The following is a 25911-nucleotide window of genomic DNA, read 5'->3' as shown; positions in this document are numbered from 1 at the left end:
CATGCAGTAATAGGGCACTAACTATGTGGCAAGCTATATGCTAGGCACTGGTTACAAAGATGAGTAAGACATGGACCCTAGCTTCCCAGAGTTCACAGGCTTCAGCTGAAAGCATGGATTTTGTCACCCATCTGCTTTCATTTGAATCTTCTCCTTACCACTTGTTAGATGTTAGACAAATTATTTCACTTTCTGTGTCTCAGTGATCTCACCTGTAAAATGGGAGTAGTGATAAATGTTACCTCAAGACTTATGTGAGTATTAAATGAGCTAATACCTGTTAAGTCACGTCTCAAAAAATTCTGGGTATTTTTGTCAATTATTATTGACATTATTATTATTATTACTTGAATTACAAAGAGCTAAATATTATACTACTCTACAATAAGTATAAAATAGAGATAGTTTAAGAGGAGGGAGTACAGAACTCCATCATGAGCTGCCAAGGAAGCTTTTATTGGAGAAATGAGACTTACATGTATATATTTTTTCTCTCTTGCAACTTGAGGCTTGAACATGGTCTTAAGCTTGGTAGCAGAAAAAGCCTTTGAAAAGGTAGGAAGGCTTGAGAAAGTATGCCCCACTCAGCAAACTGTTGGTGGGGCCATGTGTATAATTAGGAGTAGTGAAAGGTAAAGGGTAAGGTCACAAAGAGCCTTTGGCGATACACTAAGTATTTAAGACTTGATCTTGTTGGCATTCGAAACCATGAAAGGATTTTTAAAGAGAAAGCTAATGTGATCAGATTTATATTTTAGAAATATAACCTTAACCATTGTAGGGGGTAGATTAGAATGCTAGCTGGAGGAAGATAAGACTTGAAGATCGTTTTTCTGGAAAGGGGAAATAGAGGGGTTCACAGTGAGGCTCAAGGTGATGTTTTGGGCAACTGGGTGGATGACAGTGCTGTCAGTAGAGCTAAGGAGTGTATATGGAGGACAGAACAGAGGCAATATGGTGGGTGGGGATGGAACTCTGGGTGGGCAATCACCACTTTCTCATAGGCTGGTAGAGAAAGAAAAACCAGAAAAGAAGACATAAGAAATACACAAGAACCAGGAAAGAAACCAGATATTGCAGATTCTGAGACAAACGTCAATAAAGAGATTTGTTAACAAAATTAGGACTTTATTGGTGATCTTAATGAATATCTTCCAAAAATAAGAAGAACGAAATGAAGGGAAGGAAGTGAAGACAAGTACAGATGATTGTCACATAGTCCAGCCAGGAAGGGACACAGAAATAAAGATAATTTTTTTCCTCCTTAGAGGAATATACTTGAGAATTTTTGTATGCTAAGGGGAAAAAGTCACCAGAAGGAGAAGAAGGAGATAAAATAAATAGAAGAAATAATTAAAGAATTCCTTTGCGATGAAAATTAATTTGAACTAGAATATAAAAGGATTAATTTTCAACAAGAGAAAGGAGTCCTATTCATATGTATGGGAGGCAAGAATGGAGTGTATGGGGATAGGTTGTTTGTGCCTGGAATAGGGATTTGTGGGGATTTCTATCTGATGGTTTCTATTTGTAAAATAGAAAGTGAGGTCATCTTCACAAATGGTCAAAGTTTGCTGTTTTCTTTCCTTTTTGATTATTTTCTTTTGTCTTACTCCTTCTGGAAACCAGGTAGCAAAATACATAATAGGAATTTTAAGAAATCTCCAGGTCCTGTGGGTTTCTTGGTATTTCCTAGACTTAATGTGTGTGGCTCTTTTCTAATAAAGCTTTATCAACTGAAATATTAACAGTAAGATAGTTTCCACTGCCTTGATCCTATGCCACTTCTAACTTTTTTTTTTTTTAATTGAGGGTGCTGTGTAGATGTCTGTAAGAGTTAACCGTCATGTCATCACTTTGGTCAAATCACCTGTATGCTCTTTGAACATATTAGCAGAAATAAAAAATGACCTCTGATATTTGGGATTAGCGATATCTCCAATGTAGATCCTTTATTTAGAGTCCAGGGACGTCAAGCCCGGTGCCTGTCACTAAGCACTCTTCATACCTACTGGATGTTTGCTTAAGGGCCATCCAAGGACCATCTCTACCTATGTAAAAAAGTTGTATTATAACAGACCACTGAGGATTAAAAATGTTAAGTACATTTCCCAGTCTTAGGTGGGGCTGTGTTTCAAAGCAGCTTTTTATTACTCTCAAGTTCAACTTTTAAACCCTATGGTATTAACCTAACTCCCCTGTCCAGTCCCAAGCTTTATGCTGTTTGACTCTAGTTCTGTCTTTTGCAGTAAAACAAAATAATTCTACCTTTTCTTCCACAGAATATCACTACAAATCATTTAATATTACTATAGTTATCGTTCCATCATCTTTAACTCCCTTAATTTTTCCTCACAGGTAATGGTTTGCAAGCCCTTCCAATATCTAAGTAGTCTCTGTAAATAAGCTTTAGTTCTCACTTTGTGAGGGAAATGCTCATATAGTGGAAATATTATTAGACTTGAACACAGAGGTTGAGTTCTATTTTAGCAAATTCTAAAATCTGAAACTTAAACAGACACTTATCTTCTGAGTCTCCATTTTATTAATTTGTAAAAGAGAATGGCACCTTAGTCAGCAACAAGATTTCTTCTTTTTAAACAGTTCTATTTGAGTATATTTTACATACATACCCTAAAGTTTGTGGTGTTTAATTGTTCAATTGTTTAAAGTGCACAATTGAATCGTTTTTAGTATATGTATAGTACTGTGCAAAGATGATCATAATCTAATTTAGAACACTTTCATTACCCCAAAGAAACAGCATAGCCATTAGCAGTCACTACTCACCACCCCCATCTTTTCTCTTCTCACCTCCAACCCTAGTTAAACACTAATGTGCTATACTTTAATACAGATTTGCCTATGGTGTAAATTTCATGTAAGTGGACTCATATAACTTGTGGTTTCTTGTGACTAGTTTCTTTTACTTAGCCTAATGTTTTCAAGGTTCATCTATGTTGTAACATCAATACTTCATTCCTTCTTATAGCCAAATAATATTCCATTGTATGGATACACTAGATTTTGTTTATACATTCATCAGTTGATGGACATTTGAATCATTTCCACTTTTTAACTATTATGAATAATTCTGCTGTGAACATTTGTGTACAAGTTTTTATGTGGACATATGTTTTCATTTCTCTTGAGGAGAATCCTATGAGTGGAACTGTTTCATATGGAAATTTTGCATTGACGTGGTAACTCGGTTTAACATTTAGAGAAACTGCCGAACTGTTTTACAAAGTGTCTGTGCTATTTTAAATTCCCACTTCATTATGATGAAGACTAAAAGATTGGATTAATAGAGGAATAAGTAAATGCTAAAGTACTACTCATGGCTACTTTTATTATCCTGTTTTGTCTAACTCCTCCCGGAACACAAGCAATAAAGAAGCATTTAGCATGCATTTAAAAAATTTCCAGGTCATCCTGTGGGTTTCTTTAGGTATTTCCTACACTTAATGTTTGAGGCTTACGAGCTCACATTTTGCTGGTAAGGCTCTAGTGAGGCCAAGAACAGATGTGAGTCTGGCAATATTCAAGTTAACTCTCTGGTTAGTTATTTTTTTTTAACCACACACTCCATTTTATTTGAAGGTTTTAGAAGATGAGTGGCAGAGCTTACAAGAGTTACCTGAATCATTAAAACCCACAAAGTTGGAGAGTTTTTTTTTAAAAAAGAATAGATACCAAAGTAGCTTTTAGGAAGATGACACCTTATTAGTCTCTTAAATTGTTAAAGAGAGCAAAAGAAGGCTTAAGATCTTAAAGAAAAAAGTATTTATAAACATGCTAAATAATACCTTAAAACAAAAATGAGGAAAAATAGTGTCATACAGGTGAAATCCTGTTATAAGTGGACATCATTTCTATGGGACTTTTCAAAAAAACCTCTTAAATGATTTTATTCTAAAATTTGGCAGGTCATTTGAGTTTCTCTGTGAAGATATGATTTTAAAAGTTTTGGATGGTTCATTCCGCCCCGCCTCCCTTTCCCCAGGCCAAATAAGTCCCAGCTGCAAGGGCATTTCTGTTGTCTTTGTAATCTTGTAATAAATATTAAAAGAAATGGTATCAGATGTTCACGTTCAGTCATGGCACAGAGTGGTCTCCGGAAAGCGGCCAGCAGAGAATCCCGGCGCCGGGACAGTCTCGCGATGTGTTGTGAGATCTCTCTGGGGTCTGCCCGGTCGCCATTCGCCTGCTGGACGAGGCGGCGGGGCTGCGCTGAGGGAGGCCATGTGAAATCAGTCTTGGAAGTTGCCTGGGGCTAGGATGTTGCTCTTCAGGCCTCTGCACTTTTGCATATTGCCACCAAGACGTGGCTGCGGCGGCTGGTGAGGTGGAAGGTGTTTGTGGGCAGGGTCAGCCACAGTTATCCAGCCGCTCGGTGGGGAGGCCTGGCTGCCTGTGTTTACCTCAGGACGGCAGTGGAGTCCAAGACTCGTTTACGGGTCTTCATGACAAATACGAGGGTGCTGGCACTTGGGAGTCCTCCAATACGTGACCCACTTCCTGTTCAGGACACTGTAGAGGCCACCAACCTCTTGTTGTGCCCACTCGCTCGCCACAGGCAGAACGGCCCCACGGGCCAGGCCTGGCGGTCGGTGCCCGCCTGAGACGGCATTGGGGACGCTGTGAATGGTGTCTGCGCGAGCGTTACATTGCGGATGTCGAAGCGAATGCTCTGCGTGTTCTCCTCGCACTGTGCCCCCTCTTTCATGGCCCACGGGAAGCCAGCCACCTCCCTGGCTTTGATCTCATTGAGATACTGTACGCCTTTGGTGACCTGGTAAGGATGACGGGCCAGTGCTAGCAGGCCCAAAGCATCACATCTTGAGGGCCTCTACCATATCCTACTAGTACTTCTTGACCAGGTAGCAGCCCACTGCTTGAGCTCCTGGTGGGCAGACACCTCGCCCTTGTCCATGTCTTCCTCCAGGCCATCAGGGAATGACTAAGCTTTCAGGTACAGCTGAATGTGCTTGATAAGGGACTTGGACTGGCAGAGCATGTTTGATTCTTCCCTAATGGTCTTCCAGGACTCAAGGTGCCGTGGGGTCTGATTTGGCCAGCTGCTTCAGCCCCTCCACCAACTTGGCTGGGCAAGCAAGCCAGGATCTTGGCCTCCACAGCAATCCTGAGACCCAACCCCACTCACTCATGGTGAATTTCATCACCTGCATTTATGGAGGTGCCCCAAGGTGGTGATGGTGCATGGCTTCACCAGGAACTATTGGACGCCCAGTAGGCCAGTGATGATGTTCCTGCAAGTAATGTCCAGCATGACCTTCACATAATGACCCATCAAAGGGATTGTTCTCTGGGTCGGCTTCAGGTACAGGGTCTCTTTCTTCCTGGGTGTGTGGGTTGAGGGTTTGTATTGTGGTGATCATTTTGCTATATATAAAAATATCAGATGATTATGTTGTATTCCTGAACTCCTGTCCTAACTTGGACAGCCATCTCTCAGGGTCATGCCAATGATTTCACAGATGTGTGGGTCAGACAGCAGTTGTGGTCAGTCTCACCCCAAAAATGACTGGGAAAATAGGTTGTTGTGGTTGTCCTGGTGATGGAGGGTGATTAGTGCTGCTTTACAGTTAGTACTAATGACAATGCCAAAATTGAGAGCTTCTAAGGAGCTCATGGGAACATGGCTCAGAGCAGGGCACAGCCTTAAGCAATGTCTCACTTCACATAAGCCTGCATTCTTTGGTGACAAGAATCACATCATAGCCATTTTTATTTCTGCAGTTCCTGTTACTTTATATATGGCCATTGTATTAAATAATCAAAAGAGGAAATTCTACATCTACTAGAAACTTACATTTCAACTGTATTTCAGTGTTTACTTATTTATTTATTTCATAAATTAATGAACTGAGACTGAAATCACTTACACATACAGTGTCTAGTACAGATAGGCACTCATTAATTTTTGGACTAATAAAACCAAAGAACCAATCAAGAGTACACAGTCATTTCAATAACAAAAATAGTTCCACTTTAATACTTTATCTAGTAGAAAATTATTCTCAGTGACAAATTTTATTAATTATCCAAGATGGAAATGTTTATTTAGAATCATTTGATTGGATAGAATTTGAGTTTTTCTTAGGTTATAGGGTAAGGAGTTTTTGAGATTAGTTATGAAAAAGTGATTTTCTGTGAGGAGTTATTTGAGATGCTGCGCTAAATGAATTAAGTTGAGAGAAACAGTGAACATTCTGGATGACAGAAAGGAATAAAAGGAAAAAACTCAGTAAAATGATCAAGACTAAACCTGAACATTTTTGTGGCTAAACTGCAATCTAACACCTGAGTTTGAAGACTCAACTACCTCAGCAAATACTGGATAAAACCTGGCACAGTGAGAATTCATATGAAAAAAACAGACCCCATAGTTGACTAAAAGGAATTTACAGTATGACATGATTGTTATGTCTTTGATGGGAATATAGTGGCCTGAACCAATGAGGTGATAGTTCTGTTGTTTTAGTTCTATTGAGATTTATTTAGTTAGTTCTATCTTGCTTTAGTGCCATTGGTGCACTAATTTAGCAATACTCAAAGCACCTCCTTGTCAGAGATGTGTGTCTTAGTCTCATAAGTTCTCTTTTTCAAGATCCTGAAGCATCAGTACCAGCCAAGACCTTAGTGTTACCCTTTACCTTTTTGGTTTTCTAATACCTGGATAACCATTCTTTTAATTAAATTATATTAAAATAACGTATGTAGTTTTTATCTTCTGACTAGACCCTGGTGATTACAACCAGAGATGAGTAGATAATGGATAATAGGTAATGAATAGAACTTTTCAAGTATTTGAAGACTTGCATGTAAACGAAAATATATTAGCTGTACATCACAGTACTGGTTTCTTTATGTTTCCTTCTTGGAGATTGTCTGACCCTCTACTCTACCACCATAAATAGTCATGTTCTGGAGCACATGACCTGATTCCATGGCCACAGCTGATTGGACCTGGGTGAGCACTTTACTTATGGACAGCACATTCTAGGCTGGTCAATTGCCTATGACAGGTTTTGGAATAAAGTGCTCTGCTCAAAGATAGATGAACTGAGCTAAATGGATTCTTTTTTTTATGATTTTGAATTAGAAGTCTCAGTTCAAAGCTGGACCTAAAGAAGCATGTGATACAGTTGAATTTTGTAATAGCAGAGCATAAGTAGCTCATGAATTCCTGCCATGGAATTTGTCAGAGACATTTGACCTATAAATCACTCTCTTCTACCCTCAGCAAAAACATTTCCATAATTAAGACTGGGTTTACTTTGTGAGGTGTATATATCCCTATCATCTGAATGTTCAAGCAGAGAACAGACAATTTTCAAGTTTGTTTTAGAGGGGGTTTCTTCAAGGAAAGCTTTTCATGTTAGGATGTAAGATGTGCTTCTTTTTCTAGGTTCTTTTCTAGGCCTATTGAATAAGAATATCCCCCAAATGGAGACAAGCCATACACATTAAAAACACCAGCAATAACAACAAGAACAACTCCCTCTTCCATGTTATACTGAAATAGCTGGTCTGTAGATCAGTCAGATATGGGAAGAAAAGAGCTGTATGGTTGTTCCGGCTAGCTACTGCTGAATTACAAACTATCACAACACTTACTGGCTCACCATCTTTATTATATCTCATGCCTTTGTGGGTCAGAAATGCAAGCAGTCTCTACTGGCAATTTTTCTGCACCATCTAGATTGATTAGGGCTAGCTGGTGATACTTAATGGAGACTAGTTTCATTGGGAGTATACAAGACGGCTTCATTCATGCCTGGCATCTTGTTGCAGACAAATGAACCCCTTTTTCTCTCCATATAGTTTCAGGACTTCTCTCTGGTCTTTTCAACAAAACAGTTGAACATATGTGGTAGTTTATCATCACGTGATGACCTAGGGCTCTCATACGCAAGGCAGAAACTGGCAGTCCTTTTGGTTGGTAGACCTAGATTTGGCATCTGCCACTTCTGCTGTTCTCCATTGGTTAAAGTAGTCACAAGCCAGCACAGATTCTAGGGGAGGGAAAATAACCCTTATCTCTCAATAAGAGAAGAATTAGAAGATCTGTGGCTATATTTAATCCATCACAAAGATCTCTTAATTTATTATAAATTAGCTTTTTAGAGCCTGAGGAAATGGCATATGAGAAGGACAATTCCACTGTCTAAAAACTGCATGACAAGACAGGCCATGCAGGCACGGCTAGGCAGAGATGTTTGGCTTGTCCTCTGTTAGAGAAAGACGCATATAATGATGAACAGCACACAAAAAAGAAGGAGATGCATCAGAGATAATTTCACCCTAAGCCAAGTTTTGTTTAAGACTGTTTCTAATTGGAGTAGTCTACAGGAATAGAATGGCAAAGAATTTGGGTCTGTTGTTTACTTTTGGATTGGAAGTAGGTAATATGTGCTGAATTCTCACCAAAAGTATTCCAGTAAATGCTATCAATCACCAGTAATAATGATAGTAACCATTATATTAAAGAATTCAATTTATCTTTCAAGCTAATATGAATATATGCGTTATTTCCGTTGAAACAATCTTTGTCGTAACTGAGAAGGAAAGAGAGGAGACATGTTTAATTAGAATTCCTTTAGATTTTTAAATGTATCATAAAACATAATAAATAGGGTCACTATTATTTTTCTTGGAAAGCTGAACTGATTTCAGTTCTCTCATTGTGACTTAAGTTTTCTGAATTGCCTTTCTTAAAGTTATAGCAACTTACTCTTTTTGAAATATGAAGTATGCTGTAATAAACTTGTTCTCCTCCTTTATTGTTGTGAAATGTTTTCACAAATTGCATTTGTGAGCTGTGAATATGCTGTTGGTGTTATTTACACTTGAGAGCAGATTAAACACGTTTTTGTTTATATTAATTATGAAACTGAGGCATTTGGGATTACTATTTGGTTTTGTTTTTCTTTCTTTTTATTTATTTAACTTCCTCTTGGTAGGGGTTGGTTATTACTTTGCTCAAAGCTGCTGGTTGACTCAGAAATGAAATTGACACAGACTATTCACTACTGAGTATGTTGATTTAAATTAACAGTACAGAAGAGAGTTTCAATGAGAATGCAATGTCATTTAATAAATTAACAATGGGATCAACTCAGGCTGAAGGCTGGTTTAACAAAGTTGCCTAAAGCTTTCCTTTGTTGACGTGAAGACTAGGGCACTAAATCCATTCTATAGATACTCTTCCAAGACCATAAGTACTAAAATTGCAAGAGTTAAAGGTTATGTCTTAGAATCCACACCCCACCCACCCCCAGTCAACCTGCTGAGTTGTAGAACTCTCCAAACATAACGCTGTTCCTGACGTGACAGATTGGAAAAGTAATTCTCTTATGGGAAAGTCATCTATTTCCTCTATGGAGGATGCATCATTTTAAATCCTCTGGCTGTACTTTCTGTTCCAACCACTACTGAGGCAATCAGTTTGTAAGCTTTCAGCATCTTCATGCAGGTGAACCTAATAGCACGTTTGCCTCAACATCTCAGAGCCTCTGACCTGAACTGAGTGTCTCTAACTTCCTGGTCCAGATCTTCTCTGATATCACATCATGGGAGACTTATAGGAACTCCTTTGTACTATTACATGCACATCTTCTAAGTACGAGGGATGGAAGTAGAAAGATAAATACCTCCCTTTTGTTCCCACTGAGGAGGTGGTTCTTAGACACAATTCTTAAGGTTCTCAGATGAACACTGAAGGATAGAGTTGTTTTCCGTAGTAGTGTACAACTGTATCTTTGTATTGGCTCTCTTTATTTTCTTCCCTGTTTCATTCCACTGTCCCTCACTTCTATTACATGTGATCATATTCCCAAATAAATTGCTCACACATAAACCTTTGCCTTACATCTGCTTTTTTAGGGGAAACCAGAGCTAAGACAGGACCTATAACACTCGTTTCTTCCACTCAAGTTATCAATAATGTGTTGGAATTTAATTAGGGCATGTTTCCTCAAAATTGAAACCAAGAATGTCCCAATATATGAGACTTCATGTTCAGCATATTGTACCATCCATCTTTATCTTGTTTCAGTCTTTTCTCTGCTGGTACATCTGTGACCTTTGTTCCATTGGCACACAGACAGGAACTTTTGGATAGTGTCAGCTTATGAAGTTAAATGTTGGAAAAAGATGTTTTGAATTTCAGTTATCTGAAAGTTTTCATGAAAAATTTAGTTAAATTTGCTCCCCAATACAACAGAATGGCATTGGGTCTTGTAAAAAAGCATACTGCATTTTCTCCTCTGTGTAATCCAGAATATTATATAGATGGGAAATAGACTTTAATTGAGCCAGAGTTTAAGCTGGAGATGGCCCAGTTGCCAACTTTACAGAGCACCCCAAATTCCTACTCAGACTCAGTCTTGGATTTGTTGAGATTAGATCTGGGTTTTGTAATTTCAGTTTTTCTCAAATGTTATATAGGAGGTATCATTCTATGAGTGAAAATAATTCTGAGTATATAACTGGAAGAAATATATTTATTTCACTGAAATAGAGCTTTTTAGGCTCTTAAGCTAAACTATTTAAAAATTATATAGTCTCATAAGACTATAAAGTGATCACCCTAGTGATATCTGGGTAGTATAATATTTTATTTTACTTACTCATTTTTGCAATATCGGACTTATGTTGGTTAATATATTTCAGAGAACTTGAAAGATAGGTTAAGGTAACTATACGTTTTCCAATTATTATTAAAAAGATATAAAAAGATTTCAAAGTTGAGGGCTAAAAAAAATCAACATTTCAGTTAACTAGAACATCTCAGTTTTTTGGTTGGACAGATTTCCGGCTGTTTTGGAAACTTAAAACATTATAGAATCCAGAAAAAAATAACATAATTGGTAGTTTATGTTTGGAAATAAATATTAAAATGATTGGGAATATTAGGGTTTTTTTTTTGAATTGGGCACTGAGGTAAGTGTTTTACATGTATTTGAGTGACTCTTCAAAACAGCCTTATGAGGTAAGTGTAATTATTAGTCCCTTTGTAAACAGGAAAGAAAACTGAACCTTTAAAGTGGTTAATCAGTTTGATTAATTTTATCCGGCTATTAAGTTGCAGAACTGAAATGCCCATTTCTTTCCCATTTCCAATCTGGTGCTCTGAATGATTGCTTCCCTAGGGAAGACCCAAACCTGATGGCCACTCTCCGAAAAATCTGATTGGTTTCCTGACCAAATTGACTGTTGCTGGCTGTGAAATCAGACTCACTTGAAAAAAAAGTTCTGGATTCTAAGAGAAAATTTAGAGAATGAAAAGGAGTCACAGGATCTAGGGTTCAAAAGAGGAAGACGTTTAGAAGAAAAGTAGACCAAAAATGAAAGAAAGAAAAGTAGAAACAAAATAATTATCTGACCACTAATATAAATGGTAGCAGAGTGATCAATGGCATTGGTGATCAGAAAATGATGATCAAATCTGTGGGACAGAGGAAGAGTTGTACGGAGCAGTGTCAAATGGACCCATTGTTATCTTACCAACTATTAGAGTGCAAATTAGTAATGGACTTTAAATCCCATACATTGTCCTCTATTTAAGAAAGCAGAGAGTAATAGAGTATGTATTAGGCATATTCCAATGTCTGTTATTATTAAAATAGAAAACTTTGTTTATGTGGAGAGTTGTCTTTCAGATACCTGAAAATTTATATCACAAAGAAAAGCACTTTCTTCAGTGATTCTTTCTTCGGGTGCTATGATTATTTACTGTCCTTGGCATAGAAAAGATCAGGAAAAGTTTGATATGTATCATACTTCAAGACATTGTGTATTTCTCATTTACTAACTTTTAGTTCTTAAATGATTATGAACTCCTAGAGGTAATTTGACTTTTCATTAAAATGTTTTTTTTGATAGGAAACTATATTTCAGACACAGCAAATGCTGCCTGACTACTGAAAATTTTATTTATCTGTTTTCTGTTCAGTAAATGGATCAAGATATTTCAGATGGTTATTTATTTCAAGGCACAGAATCATAATTGGTCTAGGCAAGAGACTCTATACAATTTTATCATTATGTCCTTTTACACTTCATCACTAAGCCTTCATTCTATGTATCTTATCCCTCATTTATCTAATATGTGTTCTTTTAGTTTTCTATTCCATATATATGTATGTGTATATGTAAAATATGGATCAAATTGTTCCTTGGGTATATATTTAATCTTCATAATGGTGATATATTTTTAATTTCATTCCCTCGAAAAGATATTCCTAAAATATTACTATTTGTAGATCTTGTTCATTCCTTTTGATTGCTTCATTACTTCCTATTTTATGCATATAGCTCATATTATTTATTAATATTCTCCCATTATTTCCTTCCTTTTGTGCATCTGTGTATTTCTCTGGTACATAACTCAGAGCCTGAATTGCTGTGTAATAGGTTATATGCATGCCCTATATTAAGTACTAATAGATTATGTAACTGCAAGATGTTTGTGCACATGTGTACTCCCACTAACAAGATTTCACAAATACCAACTTAAGATGCTATTTGATATGCTATTTCTACCTATTTAGGGATATAAAATTATACCACGTTGTTATATTTAATTTACATTTCTCTTATTAGTGAGACTGAATATTGCTTTGTGTAATTGTTATTAGCCACCGGCCTGTAATTCTGTTCCCTTGACTGCCTCCTTAGCATCTCCCTGAATTGTAAGTATTGATATGTCAGAAGGCTCAGTATTTGGACATATTCTCTTCTCAATCTATAGTCACTCTTTTGGTTTTTAAAACCATCGGTCTGGATGAAAGCACCATTTTTGTCCTGATGACTTGCAAATTTATATCTTCAGGCAGGACTTCTTTATATCCAACTACCTCCTTAAGGTGTCCTCTTGGATATTCAATAAATATCTTAAAATTTACATGTTCAGAAGTGAACTTTTGATCCCTTTCCCTCCAGAAAAGCCCTACTCCTAACTAGTCTTTCCCCCTTTCACTAAATACACTAAACAATCTTGAAGTTTTCTTTGAATTGTAGAATTCTCTCACATCTTACCACCCACCCATCAGTCTTCTTGGCCTTATTGTCAGTATATACCCAGAATCCAGATGCCTTCTTTTTAGTTCAGCCATTATCCTTCTGGTCCAAGCCACCAACATCTCTAGCTTGGATTATTGCAGTAGCCTCCTAACACACCCATCTGCTTGGACAGACACTGTTTTTTCATTTGGTTTAAAAGCCTCTTATGTCTTTTCATCTCATTCACAGTTAAAATCCATAGCCTTATAATGACAAAAAAGTCCTGTATAATTGTTCTAATCTCACTTATGCATCTGTGCTTGCCAACTGCATTCCAGCCACACTGGGCTCTCTGATGTTATTTTATATACAAGTTACCTTTCCATCTCAGGGTCTTTGTAATTACTGTTTCCTGCCTGGAATCCTTCTCTCTTGAATACCTTCATGCTTGTTTTATTTCTCTATCTCTGGGTCCTGCTCAAATGCCACCTTGCTTTTTAATACCTAATATCCTAACTTACTTTCCTTAACAGTACTCATTACCACATGCTGTCTTATATGCTTTCTTTTATAGTGTGTGCTTTTCCTTAATTTGTATCCTTTTAGAAAATAAATACATGAAGGCAAGGAAAATTTTGATTTGTCTCTTGCTTTGTTTAGAATAGTGCTTGGCATTGAATAAATATTAGTAGAATAAAGAAATGATTTTGCTTTTATCTAACATATTTTGGCTTATATTAAAATTTCCAGTTTTCTTTTGGTTCATATTATTTTGATTCAAAAGGTGTATGTATTTCTTTTAAAACTTGCTTTTCCTCCAATAATTGTATGTCCCTGCCCTTTTAAAAATGTATCACTTCTGGACAGCATTATGTATTTATGTGTGTGTGTGTGTGTGTGTGTGTGTGTGTGTGTGTGTGTGTGTTTTAAGAGTAGTTTTTAGATTCACAGCAAAGTTGGGAGGAAGGTGCAGAGATTTCCCATATACCCCTTGCTCCTACACATGCATACCCTCCCCCATGATCAACATCACTCAACAGAAGGGTACATTTTTTACCCAGAATGAATCTACATTGACACATCAACCAAGTCCATAGTTTACCTTAGAATTCACTTCTGGTGTACGTTCCATGGGTTTGGACAAATTTATAATGACATGTATCTACCATCATAGTATCATACAAAGTATTTTCACTGCTTTAAAAACCCCGTGTTCTGTCTATTCCTCTCTTTCTCCAGTCTAACCCCTGGAAATATAACTGATCTGTTTTATTCTCTGTAGTATAGTTTCGCCTTTTCCAGAATATAATGTATTTGGAATTATACAGTATGTGTAGCTGTTTCAGATTGACTTATTTCACTTAGTAATACTCATTTAAGGTTTCTCCATATATTTTCAGGTTTGATTTACATACATATAATTAAATAATTCAGACTGAGACTCCTCATCTTATATTAAATGTGGTTAGCCTATTTTTATTTACTGTAATTTCAGTTATGCTAGGATTTGTTTCTGTAACTTTTTGTTGACTTTTATTTACCGTGCTTCCAGTTTTTTTTCTGCCATTACCTGTAACACATTTATCCCAGTCAGAAAGTAACATATTATGTTTGAGACCCATAATTATGTTTTTAACTATCAATATCTATTATCCCACCCAAAGGAATTCCTTTGCCCATGTTGATATTTTAAGGAATATTAGAATTGTACTGTCATCCCTTAGTTATAATGTAAATTATTTATTCTTATTTGCAATATAACATTTATTTTCTATCCATTTTGCCGGACTATATCTTTTAAAAAATCTTTTAGAGAGGATACATGTATGAAAATTTCTGATAATTTTTATGCTGAAACCTTATTTCACCAATAAATGTATATATAAGCTCAAATAAATATTAAAATAATGCTTCAGTTTTATTTTCCTTCAATATTTGCATATTATGGTGCTGTTGAAGAGATATATTACAATGATTTTTTAAAATTCCTTTGTACATGATTTGTTTTTGACATCTTTTTGTGGATATTTGTCTAAGTGTGAGTTTTGTTTTTTGATTATCTATCCCAGTACACGATGAGCTCTGAGTCAGACTAGGCTAACAGCTATAAAAAAAAAAAATCCAAAATCTGGGCTTTTAAAATCAGTAAAGGTATGTTTTTCACTCTCACCACAGTCCACAGTTAGCTATTTGGCAGGTAGTTGTTCAACATGGTCATTTGTACCCTGGCTCCTTTGATGTACAATTAGTCATTTAGCTCCACCTAGATATAAGGGGAAGCGAAGGGAAATGCAGTCTTCTTCTGTGCCCAGGAGGTCAGTGAAACAATTTGCTGCAAACAGAGATTTTGTCTCTTCCATAGAATGCTATCAAATTGAAGATTAATATAAAGCCTTTTTTCAGTTTTGGAAAGATTCTTGGTTATAATTTTATCACTATTTTATCCCCTGCCTACTCTCTTTGTTTTCTCTATTGGTTTTCTAGCTCAATGCATTTTGACACTTCTATTTCTGTTCTCTAAGTTTCTTGTCTTTTTTTTTTTCCCTCATTTTTTTCTCCTATTTCTATATCTTTTTCTCATGCCTTTTGGGAGAGTTCTCTGACTCAGTCTAGTTAAGTAATGTAATTTTGAATGTGTTCATTTGGATACTTCACTGGATTATTTATTTCAAAAATCTTATTTTTCATGTCCAGTATTTCTATCTTAGAAATATCTGATTGTCTTCCTGCATGTTGCAAGTGTGTTCCTTTTTCTGTTTAAGTATATTTTACTCTTTAAAAAACTTGTTTTAAATATCTGTACTATCCTTTCCATTTAGTTCAGTTCCCTTCATTAGAAGTTTTTTTCTTTGTTGTCTTCTAAAATAGTTATCATGTTCCTTAAATGTCTCTTAATTATTCTCTGTAGGGCAATTTTTATTTCCTGAAAAGAAAAGAAACAACAGACGGCTTGGCCTGCCATCTGTTGGGTGGGTTAAATTGACAATACTAGTGAGTCTGGGGCTTATGCTCACCACTCGCTTTTTTTCTCTATCATAGAGTGCTTTCTAATCTCTCTACCCAGTCATTGTGCTTGTCCTCAGATAGCAAGCTTCTTTTGTAACTTCTCAGCCCTAGGAAGTGTGAGGAGGACTCTCAGACTCTCAGGGAGACATAAGCTGCTCCAGTCCTTGTTTTGTTTCTCTGTGTCAGCAGGACATCCTTGATGTTATCCTACAGCCTCCAGTTGGACATCTAGCCTTCTGGCCCTTTGTTATTAACAGGGTGAGCAGTGAGTGGGGAGTAAGGAATTCAAGGTGATAGGTAGAAGTGAGTTTGCTGTTTTTAGAAGTAGTAAAGATGTCTTTGAAATTGTAAAGCAGTATGAAATAGTAAAGAAAAACCCTTGGGATTGAAGGAATGAGGAATCTACGTCCATTTGCACATTTTTTCTTTTATCAAACATTCTTCATGCACCTATTTTTATTTAATGAATATTTATCAGGGGCCCATGATGGGTTGAGAACTGTTACAGTGAACTAGAAATTTAGTAGTAAACAAAATAGAAAAAAAAAAAACTGCTCTTACAGTTTGGTAATGGAGGAGACAAACCTATGTATAATCCATTAGGAGAAGATAAATACTGTAAATGAAGATAACACAGTTATGTGTTAGAGATTGTCAGAGGCTAGGAAGGCAAGATTTGAACAGAGACCTGAATGAAGGGAGAATATGAGTGGGTTCACTTAGGGTCTCTATCACTTATAAGCTGTGTGACTGTGGACAAAGTTGGTTGTGAAGATCAAGTGGGACAGTGAAAAGGCCCATTACATGGCTTTGAGTAGGGACTATTACTAATGCACATTATTAATAAACCTCAATTAATAATTAAAGTACTGATTTAACATATCTGACTTTACTATTATTAAAAATTGCCTTTAATTTGTTGAAAATTTGTGTGGGATTGGCAGCAAACTCATATAGCAAATCTTACTGTTTTTTTACATCTGAGGGTCATTAGTCATGGTCTAGACCATATACAGTGAAGTTAAAAGATTCCATTGGCAGGAAGCAGTGGATTTTAGGGACCATTCAAGGAAGAGTATGAATTAGTGAAATCTATAGTGGGGGATAGCTAACAAACATTTGCTAATTTCTTTCTGGTTCCTTAGAAGGAAATAAGAACATCCTTCCCTCTCCATCTCTCTCTCTCTCTTTCTCTCTCTCTCTCTCACACACACACACGTTAAACCAGCAGATTTAGAATAATTTGGTCATGTAAACGTTATAACTAAACTCTCCCTTCCAGGACTTTCATCTGCATAAATATATGAGCAAAGCTGAATAACACCCTTTCCGTCTTCCAGCACCTCTCTGGCCCTCATCCACATGGGAATTGAACATCTCATTGCTCTATAGTCACATTTGATCAAACATGATATTAATTATCCAACTTAAACTCCTACCTTGAATATCAGAACTGGTCTGAATAAATTGACTAGCTTTATAAGATAGTCAGCTTTTAGGAGTTGAATATTCTCCATCACAGAAGAAGCTAAAAAGGTTTGGACCATTTCGTCTAAAGGCACTTTCCAGAGAAGTGTCCAAATGTTTTGAATGGCTGCAACACTGCAATAAATGTATAACTGTTCAATTTTGCTACTTTAAAGGAAACAGAACTCATTTAGTTAAGTGATTTCCAATTTTGAGAATCTCATTGTTTTCCTAAAGATTATTTTATTTAGATTATTATGTATAAAATATGAAAAACACACATTTTCCCCTGAAATTTGGTGGAGGGAATGGTGATGGTGGGAAGTCCATATGCCATCTATTTAGTTTTTTCCTAATTTGCTGAAGCAACCCCAAGGGGTCCATGGAACACTGTTTGGAAACCACTAATTTAGATGTCTGAATTCTCCAGCTTCTGTTTGCAAGTGAAGAAGAAAAGATTGGTGTGGTCTCCACTGACTTTTTCTCCATAATATGGGTTTACCATGTCCAGATTAACTTGCTATCCCCTACTACATAATTTGATTATATTAGAGAAAGATAAGAATGTTCAGCCATTATAATGAAGTGTGCCAGTAACATGTGCACATTCCTTAGCCATTTAGTAATCTCATATCAAGGAATGGGTAGGAATTAAGAAACAACCATCCCATGTCTGCACTAGATGCTAACCTAGGCATAAAAATTTTGTAATGTTTAAATATTTTTCCTATGCATAATCGGTTGTGTATATTGTGTTATTTCTATCTTTATTCATTCATTCAACTGATACTTTTTAAAACCTACTTAAACACAGTAACCAGAGTGAGAACTTGAAGATGAAAAAAGAAAAAAATACAAGGTCTCTAGGTTTTTGGCACTCATAGAAATTATACAACTTGTACACTTAAATATTTACAAAAGAATAGTACCTTCTGGCAGTGAAAGTTATTCTTTGTTTTCGAGTTTGCTAGGATTACCAGAAAAATACTGTAATACTGTATCATTGGTTTAATGATCCTCATTGCTTTAATGATGTATTATTTTTAAATGTATGGTAGTTTCTACTTAGAAATTTTCAGGGACTGATTGTTGGTAAGAAAATACGTTGTCCTCCCAAAACAAATACTCTATACTATTTATTAGTGTCTTCCATCTGTCTCTTAATACTTGCTAGTGGTCTTTAATACAAAAAGAAAATTAGGTTGAATTCAGAGAAGCCTATGTGAGAGATGTTTTATGGATACTTCTCAACGAAATGCTGGACATTTTCTTCACTAGTTATACTAAGTGAAATCAGCCTACCCAGTTATATACTTGAAAACTTCTGATGAGTGAGACAAGCTATTTGTGGAAAGCAGTTATGTCCTGTGCATCGCCAGTAGCACCAGTACCAAGGTAAATAATTGGTATTTGGTACTTTATTCACTGGCTAATGGATTGAAACCTGAAACTGTTGGCCATGAAGATCCTACTAAGAGGATATCCTAAGAAGCATAGCTTGAGAAGCATTAAGTTGTACAACTTTTTTTTTGTTACTTTAAAAACCAGATATTATGCAAATGCATATTTACTGAACTTTTACCAAAGATTATGATTTTTCCTCTAATTCAAACGCTGTCAGCTCCAGCAGATGACAGTTCAGAGCTGCTTTCTTAGCTCTGCTTGCACGTAGGTTTTCAGAAGGGCACACAATTGCCCTTAGACTTGGATCTAAATTCTGTTAAGGGTGTTGTGATTTGTTAGCTAGGATGATTCGAATGAAACCTTTTAAAGAGATGATTCAGTAGTGTTTAAATAGATTCTGCTATATAAACTGGAAAAAAATTTCTTGGCAAGAATATGCTTTCTGTGAGCTTCTTTATGACATTAGTTGACAATATTGCTATCTGTGACCCATTCTGATATCTTTTCTGGTGCTGTTGGTGCTTTAAGTGGTGATTGTAAATGCAGTAATGTTGCATCAGCTAAGCCCTGCTGATTCTTGATTTGGAATGATTTCCAAAGAGAATTGGCTGAAGTTTACTTATTCTTGTCACCCAAAGAAATAGCTTAGTAAGAAAAATAAGTCTTAAGATTTCTGGAGTGATTTTGGTCAAGAAAGAAAATGTATAGGCAACCTAAACATTTGTTAGACTGAAAAGCATTATTATCAGAGCATATCTGTACCTTTCTAATTATTGGCTGTGCTATCTTAATTTATTCTTCTGTAAAACATTGATAATAATAGTATCTACTTCTTGGTATTTCAACTCCTTCATCCATTAAGTCGTGGTACTAAAGGAGCCTAAGTCAAGGAATTGTGAATGATAATGTGTTAATACACATAAAATGCTTAAGCAGTACCTGTCAGATACAATTCTTTCAGTGTTTTAGCTGTTTTTGAAAATTATTGTTAGTGGTGTGCTCACTATTATTTGTTAGTAATACTGCATAAAATGATTTCTGGGCCTTGTTAAACCATTGGATGAGAAATTTAGTCTAAGTCTCTATTAATTATGATAATTTGGATCAAATTTATGCATTTAACAGTAACATAAATAAATATTCTAAAATAGACATTTAGCTAACGTAGACTTTCCTGGACTAATGAAGTTTCTCCCCATTGTTCTAGTTCTTATGTTACGAATCAAAATTGCACTCACAACTTGTGCCAAGCATTATTATTGTATGTGGAAACACCAATTGTTGCTGGGAAGCGCTTCAAAATGAAATTTGCCACAACTCTGTTTTGTTCCTGATTATTTTTCTAATTTTCTAACTTCTTTTTCCTCAGTCAGTGTCCTTACCCTTAACTTTAGTAATAACTATCATAGATACTGTAAGATGAACTATTACGCTTGTTTTAGACAAATACTGTTTTAACTGAGCAGCATATATTCCTTTTTCTTCTGGTATCAGCGCCTGCTTTTTTTTTTTTTTTTCCTTTCCCTTTGGGTTTAACATCTTTATTGGTGACATACAGTTGTGATGCCAATTGTCAAAAGATGTGCCCCATACATTTTTTAAAACAAACTTCAAGAAATGGAATTAGAAATTTGAACAGAAGCACAAAGACTAAAACAAATTGGTGGAAGTCTTTCATGACCAGGGAAGCATCTGAAGAGATACTGTCTCTAAGTTCTATTACCCAGTCCCTGGCAATAGTTTTGTTTCTTCCTTTTAGTTACCTGGTCTTTTGTCTCTTCAGTTTCTGGATTTCTGTCAGCTATGCCATGTTCTTTCAATAAACTCTGTTTGTTTGTTAAATTAGCCAGGGATTGAGTTTTGTTGCTTGTAGTTAGGATCCCTAAATGGTATAGTGTCCTAAAACAGACTGTGAGTTGGTGAGAAAGCTGTGGTCCCAGGAATTTGCTGAATTAGCCTTGTAAAACTCACTGAGCTGGTCACAGATGAATTTCTTCTGAAGATGGAAATGTTTGGCCTTCTTGGTTTTGAAATTTCATTCTAGCTCTAATATCACAAAACATTTCTGGAATAAAATAGAATATTAAAGATGAAAGCCCTCTGAGCAAGCTGCAAGTATTTACATACAGGAGGCACCCTACAAGGTCCATATCAATGATTAAAATACTCTCTTGTGCTATCTTGTTAGATCAAGACAGCACAGAGGAAATATATTTGAGGAAATGGCTTGAAACATAGTGAAAGCATGGCCACATTTAGATTAAATGGAGAAGATGGATGACTTTTCCCTCTTGAGGGGGAAAAAAACCATCAGGAAATATCATTGGCAGAGCAAATAAAACTTCACTGCTTCTGAGGCTTTTTTCTTTAGCCTCCAACCTAAGCTATAAAAAGTAGTGAGGACAGTTCAGAGCTCGTGCAGAATAGGAAACCACCCCGATTGCACATAATTTTGGCTCCCAAATCTTGTAATTCCATCAAATTGTTTTTTTTTCATATTTTTTACCATACTAACTCATTTTATTTCATTTTTATTTTTTAAACTTTTATTGAGGTAAGATCAACATATAAAAAGCTTTATGTATTTAACATATAAACTTGATGAATTTGGGGGTAAGTATAAACCTGTGAAACTATCATTATCATCAAGGCTGTAAACATAGCCATCACCTCCCAAAGTTTCCTCCTGTCTTCTTTAATACTATGTATGTGTGTTTGTTAAGAACATTTAATATAAAATCTACTCTCTTAGCAAATTTTAAATATACAGGACAGTATTGTTAGCTATAGAGACAATGCCGTACTGTAGAATTTCCAGAACTTCTTTATTTTATATAACTGAAACTTTGTATCCTTTAACTCTCACCTTTCCATTTCCCTTCTCCCTAGCCCCTAGCAACTAACATTCTAATTTCTACTTTTATGAGTCTGACTATTTTTAATTCCAAATATAACCTGAGATCATGCAGTACTGTCCTTTTGTGTCTGGCTTATTTCACTTAGCATGATGACCTCTAGGTCTATATATGTAGCCACAAATGGCAGGATTTTCTTCTTCTTAAAGGTTGAATAATATTCCATTGTAGGTATATATCACATTTTCTATATCATTCACCCAATGATGGTCATTGAGGTTGTTTACATATCTTGGCTATGAATAATGCTGAATAATGTGAATAATGCTGCAATTAATCAGGGAGTGCAGATATCTCTTTGAGGTACTGATTTCCATTCCTCTGGATAACTATTCAGAAGTGGGATTGCTAGTTAATAATGTAGTTCTACTTTTCATTTTTTGAGGAACCTCCATATAGTTTTCTGTAATGGCTGTACCAATTTATATTTTTACTAACAGGTACTGGTGTAGCAGGGTTCCCTTTATTCCTCCTTCTCACCAAGATTTGTTACATTTTTTTTTATCTTTTTAAATGATGGACATCTTAATATAAGAGAGGATATCTCATTGTAGTTTTGATTTGCACTTGTCTGATGATTAGTGAGTACATTTTCATGGCACTTGTTGGAAAAATGTCTGTTCAAGTCCCTTTGCCCATGTTTTAATCAGGTTATTTATTTTGTTTTTTTGCTAGTGAGTTGTATGAGTTCCTTATGTATTTGGGACATTAACCCCTTATCAGCTATGTGGTTTGCTGTATTAATATATCAACGAATATATGAATAAATTTTCTACCATTGTGTACGTTGCCTTTCCATTTTGTTCATGGATTTCTTTGCCATGCAGAAGCTTTTTAGTTTGATGTAATCCCACTTGTTTGTTTTTGCTTTTGTTGCCTAGGCTTTTGGTGTCATATCCAAAAATTGTTGTCCAGACCACTGTTAAGGAGCTTTTCCCCTATCCATCCTTCTAGAGCCTGAATTTAAGCATTTATTTTGAGTTGATTTTGTTCATGGTGTAAGATAAGGGTCCAATTTTATTCTTTTACATGTGGATATCTAGTTTTCCCAACATTTATTAAATAAGGTATTCTTGTCTGTAGGAGGTTGCCAGAATAAGTGTTTCTGTGTGGTAACAAGTGTTAGAACCTCTTATTCCAACTTCCTGATGGCATTCCTCAAGTTGTTGATAAAAGTCTGTTGTCATTCTTGGGTTATTGATCAGTCTGTAATGAGAGAAGAAATTGTTCCTTTTTTAGGGACTGAGTTGTTACTTACAGTTTTTAAATGAGACTCATTTAGGGATTACCAATCTTTCACCATTGTTTCAGAAATAAATTGTTCCAGGGATGGAGATAGGGTGGGAAAGCATAAACATGTACTATATGTCCTTTTCCCAAGATGCACTTAAATGCATTTTAAAGGATGTTAAAAGGAACGTTTTAAAAGAATCTTAAGATTGGAGGTGGTATTTATTTATTTATACATATTTTTTTTTTACCAGTAATGTTATTGATGTACATCTAAAAATCAATGATTTCTTAGGAAATGTTCAGCAAAAGTTACACAGAAATACATACATAGAGAGATTAAGGTATAGTTACAAAGCTAGAAAATATATGTAACGCACCAAAACTACTGAGTTAACAATGCTTTTAGAAATGGGAAATTAGAACTTTTATGAGGTAGAACAAAACTTCCCCAAAATATTCAGAGCTGGTGAAAGTTCTACATCAGTGAATCCTATTGAGTTCATTTGAGGCAGTGTTTTAGAAGTAAAGTCAGTTTGTGGGACTCATGTTATCTTGAATGATATCGAGGGGTCAGTAGATGTTCAGTCATCTAAGTTGATGATGCTGATTCAGCCACATTGGTACTTAATCACGTTACCTGTAGTTGAAATTGAGTCACATTACCTGTAGTTGGAAATGATGATACCATCATCCTTCATTTTCACTTTGCTGAGATATGCTAAATTGTATCTAAATAGTATTCATCTTATGCTGTAATTAATCTAAAACAGATACATCTTATACCTTGTTTATGTTTTGCAACCAAAATAGAAAGAGGAGCTCATTTCAAGTCAGTCTTTTCTACAGGTAAGTCCCATAGCAAAAGGATTGAGTGCAAAATTTTAGCAAGGAATCAACATTTTAAATAAGTGTATTCATACTTATTTTAAATATTATTTATTGTCTAAATTATACATTTGAGAAGATATTTTCCAACATTTTGGAGAATATAGTTTTGGAATACTTTGGAAAAATACCAGTTTATCAAGTTATCATATTCTGGACTGCTCTGCCCTATTTAATCCTGTCCCATCCAACCTGATTCTCCTTAACTCTGAGTTGAGTTAGGGAAGAGAAGGTAATTACAAATCTGCACCCCTTGAAGCTACCAGCCTAGATACTTCCACAACTGCTTCACTAAGAAGCATAGAAAATTATGGGCATGTGTGCAAAAATAATTGTTCTACTTCTAGAAGAATGCTCAAAGGTTCACATAAGTGGCTTAATTTTAAGGGAGGCTGAGCAGAAGTGCTGGGTGCTTTTCTGTATAAAAGAAGAGAAGGGCTCTTTTCCTCCTCTCAATAAACCCTTGGGAGTCTTCCTGATGCCCTTTATTAATGCTCATCTTGAGTCATCAGGTCAGAGAATTAGAACAGTGACTAAATTTTTCATATCCTCATATCATTCATCATTGATCTACCATTTCCTAAAACTGGGTGATATTAGAATAATGGAAAAATCAAAGTAAAGTACATAAGAAAATCCCAATCAGTTTCCTGTGCCCGACATCTTATTTAACACGAAGATAGACATCTAAAAAAAAGAGTTCATATCCTTGAGAAACAAAGTAGCTACATGAACATAAAACCGATCAACTCAACATTGTCCAAAAAATGATCTAGGGCCAGTAATAAAAAATCCAGCATAACTTTATGAACTCAAAATGTGGTCACAGAACCATAAAAAATTGCCATCACCATCATTATGAAGATACCAAGATCTTCCAGATCAGAAATAGTCCAGAAGGCTTTAAGTAGCACTCAGTCTAACCTTTTCAATAAGGCAAGAAAGGAAATAAATTTTAGAAAGGTTTGGTAGTCAAAATTGTAACAAAAAAGATATTCTGATTAATCATCAGTTAACCAGAATGCCTTAGTCCATGAGCATTTTAGTTTTTAGATTACAATTTGAGAATTTACTTAAATGTTAGTGTAAAGTGCAATTCCGAAGTAGGAAAAGTAGAAATTTTAGTTAGACAGCTTCTTCTTAAAATCTCAGCTCAGTTTTCAAGTTATTGAGTTCATCCTGGGCATCATATCTCAGAGTTTCCATTTTCCTATCTATGAAACAAGGGATGTAGACTAGTAGTCACTTCCAGGTGTAAAATTATATGATTTTGGAGTACCTTTAACATCCTGTTGGTTTTTGCATTACAAAACCTCTCTGCTTTATAGAGAGCATCTTTTTTAAGAACAGATGTGAGGGAGTCCTCCATATTTAGTGTAGAGAGCAATGCTAATGTACCAAAAATATAGAGTAGTTCTTTTCATCATTAATTTACAGTAGCAAGACCTAGATAAGATTTTTCATTTTCTACACTCCAAACACATTAAGCTTTTACTTTATGTTACCCAAAATTTAATACTTTGTAAATTAAATGTTATTAAAATCTCTGGAAATATTCATGGTCCATTTAGCCAACAAAAAATACCATTTTTTTTTTTATGTACAAGAATAGCTTTTCTCCAACTCTCTTGCCTATGCAATTAAACCTTCTTATTTTGATGTGTTATTTGCAAATGTAATCAATCACAAACCCTAAAATGGGACAAAATACTATACACGGGGAAATTGCAATAGTATTAATATATAAACGCAACATGAGATAAAATACTACCTTTATTCAGGGTTATATAAAAGGCAATGAAGTCAGTTTAGAAAATTTGAGTGGGAGAAATGAGATTGAGGAAGGAAAATGCTGAGTGTGAGCAGTCTGTCCAAAAGAAGAGACTGATACTACTGGTTACCACCACTTCCCATCTCCCTCTGTCCTTTGCTTATGGAGCTTGAATTTAGAATGCACATAGGGCATGGG

This window comes from Camelus ferus, chromosome 4, assembly GCF_009834535.1.
Source record: "Camelus ferus isolate YT-003-E chromosome 4, BCGSAC_Cfer_1.0, whole genome shotgun sequence".
Classification (NCBI taxonomy): domain Eukaryota; kingdom Metazoa; phylum Chordata; class Mammalia; order Artiodactyla; family Camelidae; genus Camelus; species Camelus ferus.
The sequence above is the reverse complement of the archived record's forward strand: the minus strand, read 5'-3'. Positions refer to the sequence as shown.